The sequence below is a fragment of the Sceloporus undulatus genome, chromosome 1 (assembly GCF_019175285.1).
Source record: "Sceloporus undulatus isolate JIND9_A2432 ecotype Alabama chromosome 1, SceUnd_v1.1, whole genome shotgun sequence".
Lineage (NCBI taxonomy): Eukaryota > Metazoa > Chordata > Lepidosauria > Squamata > Phrynosomatidae > Sceloporus > Sceloporus undulatus.
The window spans coordinates 209,832,193-209,849,799 of NC_056522.1; the positions used below are offsets into that span (position 1 = coordinate 209,832,193).

The following is a 17,607-nucleotide window of genomic DNA, read 5'->3' on the forward strand; positions in this document are numbered from 1 at the left end:
CACCTCTGTCATGTGGCACTTGGGCCTCAAACTGCCAACCTTCTGACTTTACAGTCATCAGAATTGGCATCTTTACCACTAAGCCACCGCGTCCAATATTACATGAGTTCAAATCTGCTCATGTCTCATGTTTCCTTACCTCTCCTCTACTTTGCAGACCCTTGCAATCTTCTGCAACAGATTTAGGAAAGGGTGCATGGCAACTGCAGAGGGAGGGGAAACTGGACCTTTCTGCAGTGTCTGTTCTATCAATAAAACACCACTATTGGACAGAATACAATAAAGTTTAAGGCAAAGGTACTGTATTTTCCGGCATATAAGACGACTGGGCATATAAGACGACCCCCAACTTTTCCAGTTAAAATATAGAGTTTGGGATGTACTCACTGTATAAGACTACCCCTCTTCCAACGAACACCAAATAAAAATTAAAAAAACATCAGATTTGATTTCAATATGGTAATTTTAATTCAAATGCTTCTGACATGCAGGTACTTAGCAGGAAACCTTGTTGTATACAAAGCCCGCTTGGATTGGTCATCTCTACCTGCTGCCTAGTGCTCCCTGTCTCCAAGACTATCAGAGCAGTAGCTGCTTTCATACGATGACCGCATACGGTGGGGATGCGGCCGCTGCCATTTTTTTGCTCCCCCCACCATATGTGGCGACCGCAGATTCTCCAGTCCAGCTTGGAAGTTTCAGCACCTGCCCTATAATATGACACCCGGCGTATAAGACGACCCCCAACTTTTGAAAAGATTTTCCTGGGTTAAAAAGTAGTCTTATACGCCAGAAAATACAGTATTTATAACGGCCCTGCAAGGTAGGCTGAAAGACAGACACTTGCCATTGAGCATTCCAAAGATTTTGTGGCTTACCAAGCATTTAAACTCCCATCTTTGCATTCTAACTACCATAACATACTGGGCTGTGTCCATATTTTACATCTCACACAAATTTCTGAACAAGTGGTGAAACAGTGTGATAAGAAAGTTTAGGACTGAACTTAGGAGGAGGTGGGGAAAGCTGTGCAGATACCCTTATCTTGCCTCCAGTGGGTTGAGATAATAGCACAGCTTGAAATTTGCACAGCCACAGTCAGAGATACAACAGATCATGTATCAATGTGTCTGTTTTAAGAGGCATGCATTATGTTCCAAAAAAGGGCCAGTGTTTTATGACAGAATCAGTTACATATATCTAAAGCTACAGTAAGCACCATTTAAAGTGATAGATTTCATCCCAGAGAGCAGGACATAAATATATATCCTGTTTTTAAAAAGAATTACATTAACAGAGAAATCTTTCTTTCTTTCTTTTTTGCCTCCTATCCTTCAAATCATGTTTACAGTTTCCCTTGTTTGCTAGTTGTGGTTTTCTGGCAGCAATCCACTTTGATCAGAGTTTCTTGGGAGCTGTACTACTTTTGTACACAATGCCACATTCTTTATGTACAGTCTGAGCAAAACAACCAATTAAGTGCCAGTCACATGAGAAACATTTGCAGCAATAAATATCACCCAGCACCTATGCTGACTTCACGCCTTTTGTGTCACAGTTTCAGCAGGGCTGTAGCTAGAAAAGGGAGGGCAAAAGGAGAGCACTGCCTTTCCCAAATAAGAATTCTGCCCCCCCCAATGAAATTCTCCTTCAGTTCCCAAATTCTAGAAATGTAGTAAGTTAAAACTTCAGCTGAGTATTTAGAAATATGGTTTAGGCATCCAAAGAAAATGGGCAAACAAGAGAATGCAAATAGAGGAAATATAAGGTTTCTAGGTCTGAAGCATTTTCAAGGGCTCACTCTCTGCAGTGCTGGAAATTTGGGGACTAAAGAAAATTTGAATTGAGGGTAGAATTCTTATTTGGGGGTGGCAATGCCCTCATTTTGTCTTCCTCCTCCATAGCTATGCCTCTGGGTTTTAGCCAGACCACCTAATCTCAGGGGGAAAAGAATTACAGCCAATAGAAATCTAACACTCTATTAAATACTGATGCTGATAAAAGGTGTTTCAGTTTTTGTGCAGCTGACACAGAAATTGGGAGATGGGGGAGGGAAAGAAGCTTACCTCTGTCTTGGAAAATGCAGGGGATGCAATGAAGGGTGAGTGGGAGAAGAGATCTCTGCCTGATGTGGCTGCCTTGATGATTATTACCAGCTAATAGTTCTTCACTCTAGCTGTGAAGAGGGTGGGACCCAGAAAAGGAACAGTACAAGAAGAAGAAGAAGAAGAAGAGAAAGAAGAAAGTTAGACAAAGACCACAGACCACTCCCCTCACTCATCTGGATCCCTACCACTGAATACTCAGATTCCCTCTTAAGGCACATTTAGATCTCACTTGTTCTATTCATGTTGGGGATAAGTAAATGTCATTGTGGTAATGTAGCTAAGGCCAATCAAAAGTTTTGTAACCTATGAGGGAGATTTTGTTGTGGAGGCCTTAGATAAAGAAAATAATAAAAGGAAAGTAAGTCCCACATGAGAAAAACACTGTGGTCCCACGAGGAGCAGAAATCTGGAGTATCTAAATCCATTCAATATTTGAGAGTGATTATTTGGGGGAAAAGATTTGTTCCATACTTCAGGTTACTCTTAAGGGTTTCCTAGATCATAGAATGATAGAACTGTAGAATCACAGAGTTGGAAGAGACTACAAGGGCCAACCCCCTGCCATGGAGGAATACTCACTCAAAGTACTCCTGACAGATGGCTATCCAGCCTCCAACGAAGGAGATTCTACCATGCTCTGAGTCTGCGTGTTCCACTGCCAAACAGTTTTTAGTATCGGGAAGTTCTTTGTAATATTTTGATGGAATCTTTTTACCTGTAGTTTGAATCCATTGCTTTGGTTCTTAGTCTCTGGAGCAGTGAAAAACAAGATTGCTCCATCCTCAATATGACATCCCTTCACATATTTAAACATGGCTACCAGTTTTCTTGAAATTGGAAAAAATTAGAGCCTTATTGCATTACTAAAGAAAGCTGAGCTGCAGTGAGAGAGAAGTAGCTTTCTAATTGTCTCTCTGCATGATGTTGAAGCACTTCCGTTCTCCTTCCAGAACAGTCACAAAAGCATGCCTTTTGCCAAATGGATTTTTCCAGCATGACAAAAGACACACTTTTGCAACCATAAAAGTGCTTCAATGGCATGCAGAGTGGCAAGGAGAAAGCCATTTCTCTCTTGATGTCTCAGCTTTCTTTTGTCATGCAATACTGTACGGCTTTTAGGCTTAAAAAGCTGTCTTCAGAGCAGCTTAGGGGCATGGTGATTACATGACGCATGGTCCCAACCTGCGCAGAAGCTGTACCAAGGCTGCACTGGGGCCACCTAAGGTGATCCAAAAACAAATGGATTTTTCCACTTCTTGCCATAGTCCATTTGGGACCGTGGCAGCAGGCACTCTTGGGACTGCGACATGTGGTCTCCATGGTCCCAGAGTGATCAGGGTGGGAGCGGCTTCTGGCTGCTCCTTTTGCCCCATCTGTTTCATTCCTTAGTTTGGAGCAAACCACCATTTTTGTGCCATGTTGGGTGTTTGGCCAATTTTTTTTTTTAAGTTGGTGGTGGGTGTCTAGGGTTTTTGGTGATCTCTGAAGGGAGTTCAGGAGCCTCATGTGCCCATGGACTGCAGTTTGCCCACCCTTGATTCACAGCATCTTAAGGAAGCTGTCAATTAATATTTTCCTTAAGGGATGAGGGAATAAAATCAGATTTCTCTTTAGAAAATTTACATGGGGTCTGAAGAGTAAGCCCGGAATTGTATATAAAAACTTTTCAGCTAATTCCAGGTAGAGCAGAGATGTTAAAATCTCCCTGACATCACCAGAATGAGAGGAAAAGATGGTAAGTCATCATTAAAGCCTTTAGGCCTGCACAGTAAGATATGGGGGAAGGAAGAGAACTTAATTAAGACCCATGGCATATGGGGCACTTCAACCCTTTGAATCTGTTGTAGTGCCAGTCTGAATAAGGGGAACACCACCAGATGCTTCCAAGGAAGGAAGAGAAGCTGGTAAATTAGATGCCATTGCCATTAAACCAATGCTAAAAACCGTTTCTATGTTTTGGAGATGCCCTAAAGTCCAAGTTGGGTGTACACACACAGAAAGAAGCTGTATCTGCTTAAACCACTTCTTCCACATGATTATTGAAGATCCAGCAATAGCCCTGCCCCTCCCCCCTTTTTTTTGCTTCTGGCCCTACTGGCCAAATTACATTATTTTATCATCACTTGATAGGAACCTCTTCCTCCAAATACACTTATAAGTGGGGAGACCAATTTGGATTAGAGCCAAAGCATAAAAGGGGATTGTTTTATCTCATTTCCATTATTCTGATTCTTTAGCTTTACTTTTGGAGCTACTATTCCCATGTAGGCAAAACATAAGAGGCACAAGAGCTTGGGTTGGATTAGGATCCTAGTATGGAAAAAAAATGGTAAGATGCTACTCTTGAGCAATAGTCATAAATAGTCCTCTTATGATGAGCAGTTATGCTGGTGAAAATAACTGCTATGTCCAGAACTACTATTATGATTACAGAATAATTCTGTTTAGTAGTCTTATTTGTTGGATGTTTACTGAGCTAAGTTAAAAAAAGAAGAAAAACTTTGAACTTTGGCTCAAATTCAGAAGGCTGATTTTCTTGAATGGACTTTTCTCTCAAAACGGCTTCTCATTGTCTCTAGTGCTGAATCCGGGTGCCATAAGTTGCTTCGGTGGTGATTGTTTTCCAAATTGGAAAAAATGGTCGCCAAACTGATTTATGGGGCTTGAATTCAGCACTGGAGGCAAAGGGAAGCCATTTAGACAGAAAAGTCTGTGCAATAAAATCAGCTTAACCTCCGAATTTGAGCCACATTTGGAAAAGGTAAGTCAGGCACCAGAGGTGGTGCGATAAAGTCCTCAAATGCACACAGCAACAGTATTCAGATCACTAGGCCTTTCTGTGTTTATATGTGCTTGCCCTGTTGTGGAAGATAAGGGTACTGAAGTTGTGTTGAACAGCTACCCAACTAGGTTTTATTTAAAAATACTTATACCTCTGGCTGTGAATGCACTAGGTGTAACAAATTTAATTGATTTATTTTGCCCTATTTTCTGCTGAAACAATGTCAGGTGACAACTAATAGTAAAATTAAAACAAAAACAAATACACGTAAAACCTACAAACAGATTAAAACACAGTCAGAAGTACATCAGCAAAATAACGTGGAATATAGCATGAAGTTTACTGAATAGTGTCCCACCCTGAAAAGAACTTGGCAGAAAGACGTCTACTGAACTTTTGTTTCATTATTGTGTTTAACCTATGCCTTCAAATAAAGTTGTCAGATATTTGAGTTCATATATTTATTTAGTAGCAAATTAATAGCTGCAGGCTGGTCATACCATTAACTAACAATGTTTACCTTCTGGACAAAATTTCTTTTTTGCCCAGGTGTTTTCTTGCCTGGGCAACTCAGCAGATTTCTTGGAAGCTTCATAGCCAAGTGCATATGACATGTGACAGCGTTCTCACTAGAATTCCTGGTATGTGACATGTTGTATGCTCTGCTGGGCACTTCTAGACTTGTAGCTGTCTAAAACTATAATATACAGCACACTTGAAATACACATCCAAGTTGAGTGTCAAAGTAAGTGGAGATCATGCAAAACTGGGGATTTTAAAATAGTTACTCTGAACATTAAGTAGAGATCTTTATTTAAAGTAATAAGGCACACTGAAGTTTTGTTTTACTTGTTGTATCATGTTGCATAGCTGCTTACATAACACTAGGCAAGCAGACAGAAGCTCAACCAATGCTCTAGTATTATCAAAGAATGGCCTGATTATAAGCATACCAACATGCACCAAACTGTGTCTGGGCTGCCATTTCACACCCTTATGGTGTCATTCATTCAACCACCCCATTGTTCAATATCAAGATTCACAGAGAAGATTGTGGTATCAGTCTGACACAACAAAATTAAACATGACTAGGATCTAACACTTTGAGAAAATGCAGCAGCCTCAATCAGATTTTTAAAAATGTATATGTTAAAATCACAGATCAAAAACAGGTTTTCACCTGGCACCGGAAGTACAACAGAGTTTGAATGAGATTCACACCTCTGAGGAGAGAAGTTACAAAGCCAGGATGACCACACAGTCCTGTATTCTTTCTACTTTCTTCACATCTGATGGCCATGGGACCTAAAGAAGGGCCTTTTTGGCAAACTCTTAAAGTACAGGCAGGTCCATGTGGGAAGAGCAATTGCCTGAGGCGTTTTTGTCATTAGGTAGTGATAGCTAGTGGGCCAAGTAGTGGCAGTGGGAAAGCTCCATTTAGGGGTAAGGAGGGGTCCCCCTTGCTTGAACCATGAGACATGTTTAGCTTGATGGGTCAATGCAGTTTGAATTTTGACCAGAAATGGATTAGGAACTGGCTTGAATATTTTAACAAAACAAAACTGGCTTATTTTAAATATTTTAAAACCATCGTAGCTGTTCATTTGATCCTATTTAGGAATTTTGCTAAATTTTTAAAAACGTACAGTTGGCTCTTCCTATCTGTGGTCTTACCACCCGCAAATTGGAGCATTTGCGGATGGCACTGCTCCGTTCTCCTCAATGGTGGCACATGCTCATGGTTGCACCATCAATCATCATGCTGCCACTGAGAATGGGACTTTAAAGCCTTGCAGAATTTGCCATCCATGGTGGGGTCTGGATGAAACCCCATGGATATAAAGGGCTGACTTTAACTCTCTTTTCCAAACAGCCTCCCAAAGCAGCCCTGTTTGCAACACACACACTTAGCAGCTGTCCACTCACATGCTTGTGCAATTGATTTGCAGGTGGGTGACAATTATGACCAGCAATAGTGCCACCAACAATGGTGCGGGAGCTTGAAAGTGAAAGGGCAGCAGCCCACATGTGAATTTCCAGCTGCCAAGGGATTGGTGGATTGCTGGGCCCAGGGTGCCTGGTTTTGACTGTTTACTGTGGCCATCAGGCCCCTCTCCTGTCTCGACACCAGCATGTAGTCTGTACACTGGTGTTATAGTTTGTGCTTTCCATCTTGGAACAGAGCAAAATGGGATTTTTTGCTCTGATGATTAGCCTCAGAGCATGGCTTGGTTCTGTTTTCCTCCCGTTTCAGCCAAGTGTATCACCTGAGTGGGTAGGTTTTGTACTGCGGCAAGGTCTCGGTACAAGTCTGTGTGGACAGACCCTTAGGGTAATCCAGGACTCACAAGTAGCTGTGACCGGGTTATCTCTGTGTCACTGCTCAGAGGTATCTCTGGCCCTTGAAGGAGTCATACAGATATCTAGTTTTCAGTTTGTGCTTTGCTCATGCTCAGCTTAGTTTATACACATAGTGGTTTGATCATGAGATATTTCAGGATGGACTCAGGAGCATAGAGTGTTATGGCACTTGTGACTGATAAGGCATCCTTGAGAAAACCAGCAATAGATAGATTTGTGGGTTAAACTATAGAAAACATTAAATATGTAGCATACAACTGAGCTTCACTTTCTTTCTTATTATCAAGTATGTGCACAGGGGTATAATGTGTATTAGAACTACTGCATGTGGGGATGAGAGAATTAAGCCTTCTCCACAATAATTCCCCCCTAAATCTTTAAGAAAAAAATTCAGTGGAAGCCAGAGACTTTCTTTTGGGATTATTGGATGATGTTCTGGAGGAGAATTATGGAAGGACTTTGCAGTACATGATTACAGGACTGAGAATTATCTATGCTCAGAAGTGGAAGGGAGCTGCTACTCGAACTCAAGAAGACTGATGAAGATAGTTGAACTGCTGGAATGGACAAATTGACAACTCTGATTCAGGATAAATCTTTGACAATTTTTAAAAAAAGACTGGGAAATGTTTATTTCTTACATGCAATACAACCGGGTTAAGGTAATGGTTTTCAGTTTTGTAAAATGAACTGAATTTGCATATATTGTTGTAGAAGCTTTGTGTACTATGAATTAAAGAAAGTTTAGTAACAGGGTGATATAACAATCAGTTTGGAGGAAACTATGTCAGAATGTTTGTTAGTTTTTGTTAGTTTGTTTGTGCTATATTATGATTGTAGGCTTTTTGGGTAGTTTTTGTGTGGTAGGTTTTAGTCACACACACACACACACACACAATTTATTTGTGTTGGTTATACAGGTTATACCCCCCTGCAAATTCCCCACTTGTGATGACATAATGACATTAAAGAGTAGCTGTATTTACAGACGTTCTAAGCACCTCTACTTGCTTAATTATAATACAAGGCTGAGATTACATAGTTTTTGCAGTTACTTTATTCCCCCTCATTCCTAAAAGACATGGACTTTTATCAGTTTTAAAGAAACATCCATCTAATTAAGAATGCTGCTCCAGGGGACCTTTTATCCTAAGGTAACATGACATGCAAGTATACACAACAGAACCAACGTACCACTTGGAAATGGCCTTCACAAGAGATTTTTCATTTATGGCCAAATTAACTCTGGCTTGTACTTATGGTCACTGTCTAGAAGATGGCATTAAAAGATCTGTTCTTCTCTCAAGAAATCTTAATCTGTGATTTTTAAAAAATAAAGTGAGTTGGGGTGGTGTTGGTGGAGATTTCATACGCTGAATAAACTTTGACAAAAATTTCATGCTAAATTATTCTACACTGAAGTAATTACACTCTGTTATCTTAGTATTAGGGTCCACAGTAACTGATTCAAATAGTATATGTAAGAATGGAATTTGGGTTTTTTTTAAATACTTATAAATGCTTTTCTGCAAAATATATCAAAAGCCACAGGGTATTAGAAACATCAACAAAATAGGAGCTGCACTAACTTGACCCAATGGCATTCAGAGAAAAGAAAATTAAACTAAACTAGTCTGACAATTGGTAAAAAGTAAGGGGGCTATGCACAAGAATGACTAACATGTTGTAGCTTGTTGTTCAGGTGGGGTGCAACAGCATGCAAGTAAAAATGTAAGGAATCTGACGAACTGAAAAACTCCGGGGCCATTCTGACTCAAAGATGTGGGAATGAGCAGCATTTCACCCTGGCCATAATATATTCAGGGCGGCCCTTCTCCCTATCCCTATAGATATCCCTATATCTATACATATACTCCTGGTCAGCCATGGAGATACCTTGGAGAGAGAAATCATGTCAAAAATAAGCAGCAACCTTAATATCAGCTCTGACATGATTAGATACATAGGGTTTCAAATTTAGGTATTGATTGCTAGGTGCTCAAAGTCCAGGTCTAGATGAACAACCTGTCAGTTTCAGTGTCTCTGACACTGGGGTTGTCCACACAGGCTAAAAGAATCAGTTCAACCCAATCCTGTTCAGAGGATGCACAATGCCAAAACAGGAGGAAAATGAACCCAATCCATGTTCTGGGGCTTAACAGTGAAGCAAAAAACATCCCAGTTTGCTCCATTCCAAGTTGGAAAGTGTGCACTGGCATGTGAACTACTTGCCAGGGTGGAAGTGGTCAGGAACAGGCCCTCAAGGTCAGGTGAGTTGCCAGTGCCGTTGCTGGCCATAATTTATTTTGGTCACACACCTATGAATCTATCACATAAGCACATGAGTGGACAGCTGTCCCATCGACACATTGCACACCCCATAGAGTGAAATGACAACAAATATGTCAGGTTACTAACAATACAATGGCTTTAACAACATTAACAAACTGGTCAGTCTAATGGGGGGCATGGGGGGACAGAGGGAGAAAGCAAGCATGTACAGAAGGGCATAAAGAACAAGCTGTGTCAATGTGTCACTAGGAGCACCAATGTGTTGTACTGGCAGTCGACTGATCATATGATCAAGCAACCAGTCGTGCAGGGTGCCCAATTAATGGTGTCACTGTGTGAATGCGGGGAGTGTGGGCCTCACCAGGTGACACCTCACAAGAGAAGTGACGCCCAGTGGGGTTCTCCTCCCACTGCAGTGGAGGAGCGAGCGCATCCATTGTGGCTTGGTTAATTAATTTTCTATTTTTTTTAAAGGTACAAAGTATTTTAAACAGTAATGCATCCAACACTACGCAAATAAAAAATTAAAAATAAATCACATAAATTGCACATTTATTTTGTTACATATTTGTCCTAACATATTTATGACTTCCTCTCCCCCCAGAAGATTGGTTCAAATATACATGCTTTACTTCCTTTCTTTACCCCATTTCTCTATTCAGACTTTCTACCCATTTAATCCATTTTCATTAAGCTTAATTCTGATGATTCATCATGTCAGTATAAAATTAATACAGGAAAAAAAGAAGAAAGAAAAAGCTTCACTTCCCAAATTTTCCTAATAAACTATACGTATAAAATCTCACTGAACTATTATTGGTATTTTTTAGCTATCCTTTCAAGGAAAAACAGAAGATATTTTAGTCAACGGACACAAACATGGTACCAGATCTTGGCACATGTGAGGGGAGGAAAATGACAGCCCCCCATCAGATAGCTTGAGGTCCACTGTCCTATAGGATTCTAACCTCACGCTACACTCTTGAAGCATTTATCTAGGAGGAAGTTCCATTGAACTGAAAGAGCTTGGCTTCTGTAGACTTGATCACTTTGTGCAGTGATCTCAAAGTACAGCTGACCATGACAGTTTGGTATGTTTAACTTCCTTACTCAACTATGAAGAAGGGAATGGGTAGAAAAGTTCACCTGCAGAAGCAGAAGTGGAATTGAGGGAATGAAAGCATTGGGCCCCTGATAAGAATTTCCTTCCTCCATGAAATTTTCCTTCAATACCCAAATGCCTAGCATTGCAATAAGAAAAATAAATTTAGCCAAGCATTTAGAAAAACAGTTTAGGCATCCAAAGGGAAAGCAAACACAGCAAATATAAGAGTTCGGGGTGAGAACCATTTTCAGTGTCTCACTCTCTGCAGTGCTTGAAATCTGGGGACTGAAGAAAACATTCATGGGGTGAATGTGTCAGAATTCTTATTAAGCAGTGCCTTCATTTTCCATCCCTCATAGCTACTGATTCAGATACCTGGTAACCAACATGGTGTAGTGGATTGAACACTGGACTACGACCCTGGAGAAAGGCTTTGAATCATGGCTCAGCCATGGAAACCCACTGGGTGACACTCTCTCAGCCTCAGAGGAAGGAAAAGGCAAACCTGCTCTGAACAGTTCTTGCTTTCAGGTGATGTCTTGGAGTTGCCATAAGTAGGATATGGCTTTGAAGCGCACAACTGTCATGCCTTGCCTCTAGGATCCCGGCATTTCTGATCTGAAGGCTCTGATGGAGAGGCTGAGAGCCCAGGGGACATGCCAGGGCTGCAGCAACTCCAGTAGCCCCAGGAGGCAAGCCTGTAGCCAGCACGGGAGCTGAGTTCCCAGCAGCCTCAAGAGCAAAGTTCATGAGAGCCACAACCCTCAGATGAAGAGACAAACTTACCAGTGCCACACAGAGATGCCACAAAAGAGAAAGACACCGACACGCTCAACATTTAAGTAAGAAGCATGCTGCTAATAGGGAGCACCTGAGAGACCTGGATGGGCTATAAATATCCCTGCACCTCTCTTGGTCCAGTATGGCTGATAACCATCCAAGATGCCCCATTCTTTGGCGGGTTACAGACGGGCAGGAGAAGACGTCTTGGAGGTGTATTTAGCTGAATACGGAGCCTCCAGACGGCCCGCCCCGGGGGCGTGCTTCAGGTGTTGGGGCTTCCACACGGGGGGCAATGAAGACGCCTCACCTGGGTCCGTTTCGGACCCGTAGCTTCCATACCGCCGCCTCGGAGGACGCCGCAAAAAAAGAAGCAGCTTCCGCACGGGCGGCCCAAACCGCGGCTTTTTTTTCTTTTGCCGGCTGGCGGATGCGCAGCTGCGCAGCTGCAGCGCTAAGCAGCGGCGGCAGAAAGCCTATGGGCACATTTAAGCGCCCAAGCCCCTTTAAACTTTTTCCCCCGCCCTGGCCAAGAACAAAGGTGGTCTCCTGCCAGCTGGTGATCAGCTGGTGTTGGCATCCTTGTCCGCTTGCACAGTTGCCAATGTCACCAGCATCATGGATGCCTCCTCTCCTTTGTTCCCTATGGTTTTCCTGAAGCTGCAATCCACAGCCATGGCTGTCGCCGCTGCCACCGCCGTCTTCCCCGCCTCCTCTGCCCCCTCCGCCCCCTCCGTCTCCATTGCCGCTGCAATGGAGGTCCCATCATCCACCACCATGACAGCTGTAGACTTGGATGACAGCAGCAGTGATGATGATGATGGCACAGAACAGCGAACGGCAGTGGCTGCCATAGTGCTTGATCAGGCTACTGTTGGCGGTGCTATGGCCCTGGCCAGAGTGGCACGTCTCCGCCGATGCTGGAAGGTCCCTGCATCTCAAGACTTGTGGTGGCTAGTCTGTTGGGTCTGATGCTTCCATCACTTTTAATGAAAGCATGCAGCTCCTTGTAAAAGGGTGGGGGGGGGCGCCCTTCGTAGTACCTCTGGCCTGGGCATCTCTGTATTGTTTGTATTGAGATTTCAGCGACTTGCATTTTCGGCAACACTCCTCCAAAGTTCTGTTGTGGCCCTTGGCTCTCATGGCTTCTTCCACTTCTCGATATGTGTCAGCATTCAGGTAGGACTGCTCCAGTTTCTGCAGAATGTTTGGCTGGGACCATATAGCTATCAGGTCAGCCGTCTCAGTATGAGACCAAGACGTCCCCCTGCCTTTTTTTGGGGTGCTGGTGGATGGCTGAGCCATCCTGCCTGGTGACAAAGGGGAGCCACCACACAGCTGTGCCAGGAGCAGCCGAACTGTGCCCGTTCCCAGGTGAAAATGGCGCAGGAATGTGTGTAGGGGGTCACTTTAAATTCCAAACTTTCCCTTATCACTTTCTACAACCAAAACATCCGCCAGCAAAACTTACAACTTCCCGCGATTCTAGCAACGCATGCGCACAAGTGGCTCTAGGGTTAGGGTTACGAGACTTAAAATGCGCCGCAGCTGTGCCGCAGCTTCCACAGCTGCATGGCAGCGGACGCTGCAATTAAAGCCTGACTGCATACCGCGCATGTCCTGGACCCCGACCCATTATGCGACGCAGCTGACACGGAGCTTTTAAACCGGCAACTTATATTTGCGGCGTAGCAATTCTGACGTATCGGTGCAGCAGCTTACAGACGGAGATGCGCAGGTACGCCGCAAATCAAAAAGAAGCGGAAAAAAGCAGCACCTTTTTAATGCTGCTTCTTCCCGCTTGGGGCGTGCGGGGGGCGTGTTCATGACGGCATTCAGGTAAGGCCCGTCTGAAGGCTCTACCTTCATGACGTCATGAATACACCCCTTTTTGCCCGTCTGTAACCCGCCAAAGTTTGACTGCCTTTTCTATAGATGCCTTGGTGAACTTTCAGGTCCTGCTTAAGATTCTGAGGCTTCAGACTGGGACTTTGGCTAGCTTCCCAAGACAAAACAGGACAACAACACAGTTATCACCTTGTATAAAAGTGTAGTTCAGGTAAGAGGCTCTTCCCTGCTGTTTTTGGCTTGCCTCACTATCACTTCTCCTCCTTCTTCCTTTTTAAAAAAATAAAATGACAAACTATAACATAGGTGCATATAAAATCTTAAAGATGGTGATATTAATCCTACAGATGTTCTGGCCCACAGCTTCTGTCAGCAGCAAGTCAGAATAGTTTATATGGGATTACGTGATTTTTAGAAATTTGTGAGTTACAAGTAACATGTACCACCTCCTCATAATAAATCTTGCATCTGATGGGGTAAACTGAATCCCCAAAAGTTTATGCTGCAATGCATTGGCTAGTCTATAAAGTGCCTCAAGAACATTTGTTGTTTTTGTTGTGGCTGGCTAATATAGCTACCCCTTCACACTGTAAAATGTGTAATCTTGAGAAATAATGTATAAAATATACTTGATTGTCATAAAGTTCAAGCAGAAAAAGAGATCAACATTTGGATCATTGCTTCACATTACTTCAATGTATATATTTCATGTTCAGCCATTTTGGTCAGTATTTTATCACTGGTAGTTTGGAGGTTCACTCAGGCAGCCATCAAAAACTTCCAAACCATGTTTTATATGTTCAAAGTGGAGAGGTATGTATTTTTAGACAGAAATGGCAGAGAGGTAAGCTGTTTGTGTGAAAAACAGTTCTGCATACTTCTTTTAGCTTCTAGCTTTTAAATCAGCCCTACACACTTTTTTTGCTACACAACAACAACAACAATAATAATATACAGTATTTATATTTCCCACCTCTCCCTGGGATTGAGACATGATTACAACAAAAAAATAAAATAAAATTACAATAAGACAGTAAAAATTTACATCAACCCCCCAAACCCTCCCACCTTTAAATAATAAAAATTCACATTAAAATTCAGTCAAAGCACACTTTAAAATAATCACCATGGAGTGGACTATCAAGGTGGATGGGGCTGTCCTTTGGCAGGTCAGGTTGTGAAGGCACCTCCATTTTTTAACACATGCAACTGCCCATTCCCTCTCATTTGGCCCTATGATTGAGGAATCTGCTACCCAGTGTGCCCACTGGATGTCAGTCTTGACTCAGATTTTCAAAAAGGGTCTATGGTTGGTGTCTGAGAACTTTCACCTAGTTACCCTAGTGTATCTGTGCTGTTTCAAGAACTATCTAAAGTACAATGCTAAAATGTTTAATATTCTATAAAAGTTACTAAAAATTATACCATTCTAAACTTTAAAGGAGTTGTCCTTTAAAGTTTTTACACTAAAAACTATACTACTAAGGTCTGTGGGCTTGGCCCTAGTCATTAGTACGCAGTCTGTAATATTTCACTGCTGTATGTGCTTGGCTTGGGTGGATTTAGCATTTGTGGGATTACAAATGAATGTCTGCAAGTCCAAATCCATCTTTACATATACGACTGAAGCAGCATGAAGCCCCAGTTGCTGCACTGCATGGCCTGAAGCAAAGAATTCTTCTTGGGAATGAAGCAATAGCTGCATAGGCCAATATGCACCTGCAACTGGGGATTCACGCTCATGCCATGCTGGCAGGGTGGCAGGCACGTGCACCACTACTTGCTGCACTGCCAGGGGAACATAACAAAGCCAACACTATGGAGGAGAAGCCTTTTTTAAGGTCCTCTTTGTGGCATGGTCAGTCTTAGTTAATGAGGAGGAGGCATTGCTGTTGTTAATAATTCATTTATATCCCACCTTTTCCCCAGGACTGGTGTGGATATGAAGCCTGGCCTCCTCCTGGCTTTTGCTTCGGGGCTTGTTCTAATGGCATCCTGGTAGTGGGAAAAGAGCGGTATTTCTGTGGTGCCCTCCCTTCTTTCTACAGGGGCTTTCTAGCCATCTATACCACATGCTGTAGGCTATATTTTAGAAGAAGGAACTGGACAAACCACCTCTTGCCTAAGAAAACACGATATTCACGGGGTCTACAGGCAACTTGAAGACACGTGCATGTATATACACACACACACACACACACACACACACACACACGGCAAGCGTTCACGTCTGTCAGAACCATGGATAGTTCACAGAGGGGCTGGATTCAAAACCAGTTTACTGGCATGGAACCTCAGTTCCAGTCACAGTCCCTGACTGGAACAAACTAGGGGTTTATGGGGGGTGGTTTTTTGTTTTTGTTTTTAAAAAAGGTATGTCCCAGGCTCCTTTTTCTTGAAGAAAAATCTGCTTAGAATAAAAGAACTGAGGTGTAGAAGGAAAAAGGGCACTGGTCTTTTGACTCATGCACATGGGTCACCTCCTCCTCCAGATAAAACAGAACAACCCCAAATGTAGTTTCCTTTTATTTTATTTTTTACAATCCTCTCATTGATGAGGCAGACATTTGCAAATGTTCTCTACATCCCTAATGGAGGGGAGCTCTTCCAAGATACAGATAATCCTGGGGGAAACTAATCTGAATCAGAGAATTAAAGTGGGACTGTCTCTTAAGGAGCAGAGAGTGGAAGCATCATAGTCCATCTGAAGTCCTCCTCATTGATGATGGAGTCTAATTTCCCTCTTACAAAATGTTTTTAAATATATGTCCTTTGTGTGTTCAGTTCTCACCTCTGATGAGGGTGGCAGGGTCAAAATAATACTAAAGCAGCAGAGTAAGAAATAAACCAAGTCTTAGTGATGATAAAGGTGAGAATCCTAATGCTCAACTGTTTGTAGATGACTTTATTCATTTAAAGCAGCTGTTCCCAACCTGTGCTCTGAGGAGCCCTTAGGGCTCCGTGAGTCAAAAAGGCTGGGAACGCCTGATTTAGAGTATTATAGAGTTCCCTTACTATCATCTGTAATGCCTTGCATAAGATTGCCATAGGGCATGGTCATTTATAGATGTTAGAAGGGAAGGTTCTACCCTAATTTTCCCATGACATGGTAGTCTTGTCTGTTTTTATTCAGTGGAGGAATGTTCAAAGTAAACATGTAGTCCTCTCGAGTACAAAGGGTAAAACTGAGGATCACTTTATAAATATATTGAGCTCTTTGTCTAAACTAGGCTTTTGTCAGGTTCAGTATCTCTTAAAGATGATGCTATAATACTTCACATCCCTATATAAGAAAGACAGTGGTGTTCATTGTTGGCATCTCTGTCTTTCTATTTGTTTGAAACTTGTCACCTGCACAGCACACAGGCATCAATGTCTATTGGCTAGGAGTGAAATGAGTTGTACTCTAAAAATATTTGGAGAGAGGCAGGTTGCCCAGACCAGTTTTAATGCACTTGTGTCTTAGGTGGAGCACACAGCATGTTTTAAAAATAATAGAGACAAAAAAGCAATAAAGATATAATAGTGTAAGAGGCCTATTTAAAGGGGGAAATTAATAATCATAAAACCCTAGTAAAACAAGACAGACTTTACCAAATATTTGAAGGCTAAAAGGAAAGGGGGAAGACTGGCCTTTCAGGGGAGGGTGTTTCAGAGAATTTCTGAAGGTCCTACTCCTCTATCTTACAAGCTTGCTAACCTAACCTCAGGTAGCAATGAGATATAGAGCAGAACCACCTGTGAAAAGTTCAACAGATAAGCAGAATCCATAATCAGTCATTCAGAGACTATAGGCCAAAACCTTTTGGGGCTTTAAAGGTGATAATCAAATCTTTAACTGAGCTCACAAATGAAACTGGGAGCCAGTGCCAGCTGGATAATACCAGAGTGATGTCCTCTGATTTGTAATTCCTTAGCAATGCTCTCACAGTAATATTCTGCTCCAGATGCAGTCTCCAAACACTCTTCAAAGATAGTGTCACACAGAACACATCATAACAATAATTTAATCTACATATGACCAAAACATTCATGACAGTGGCTAGATCATCCTTTTTTTATGAATACCCATAGCTGGTGTATCAGCCAAAGTATTTTGGATTTTTGTGTTATTGCTTTCTGAAAGGTACTTAGTCTGGAATCAAAAGATGAAGGGGGAATGTTGTTTTGTTTTTTAAAAAAATAATTATAACTGAGACTCAGGTTTTACTTAGATTAATAGAACTGCAACAATGCAAAGCCAAGAAACAAGAAAGAATGGAACCTTTTCACCTTTGAATCTATCTATCTATCTATCTATCTATCTATCTATCTATCTATCTATCTATCTA

General features: G+C 42.1%; 1 protein-coding gene across 2 annotated transcripts in view; it reads right to left on the reverse strand.

Moving 5' to 3' along the window:
* LOC121919913 (collagen alpha-1(XXVIII) chain-like) overlaps positions 1-17,607 on the reverse strand; it is a 109,813-nt gene that overhangs the window by 63,747 nt on the left and 28,459 nt on the right. Inside the window, exon 2 of one of the 2 annotated variants that reach the window (XM_042446918.1) lies at positions 2,067-2,176. The gene's annotated coding sequence lies outside the window, so the exon portion shown is untranslated. Of the gene's footprint in view, positions 1-2,066; positions 2,179-17,607 lie in introns of those variants that run through there. The other variant, XM_042446917.1, reaches the window with a different exon arrangement.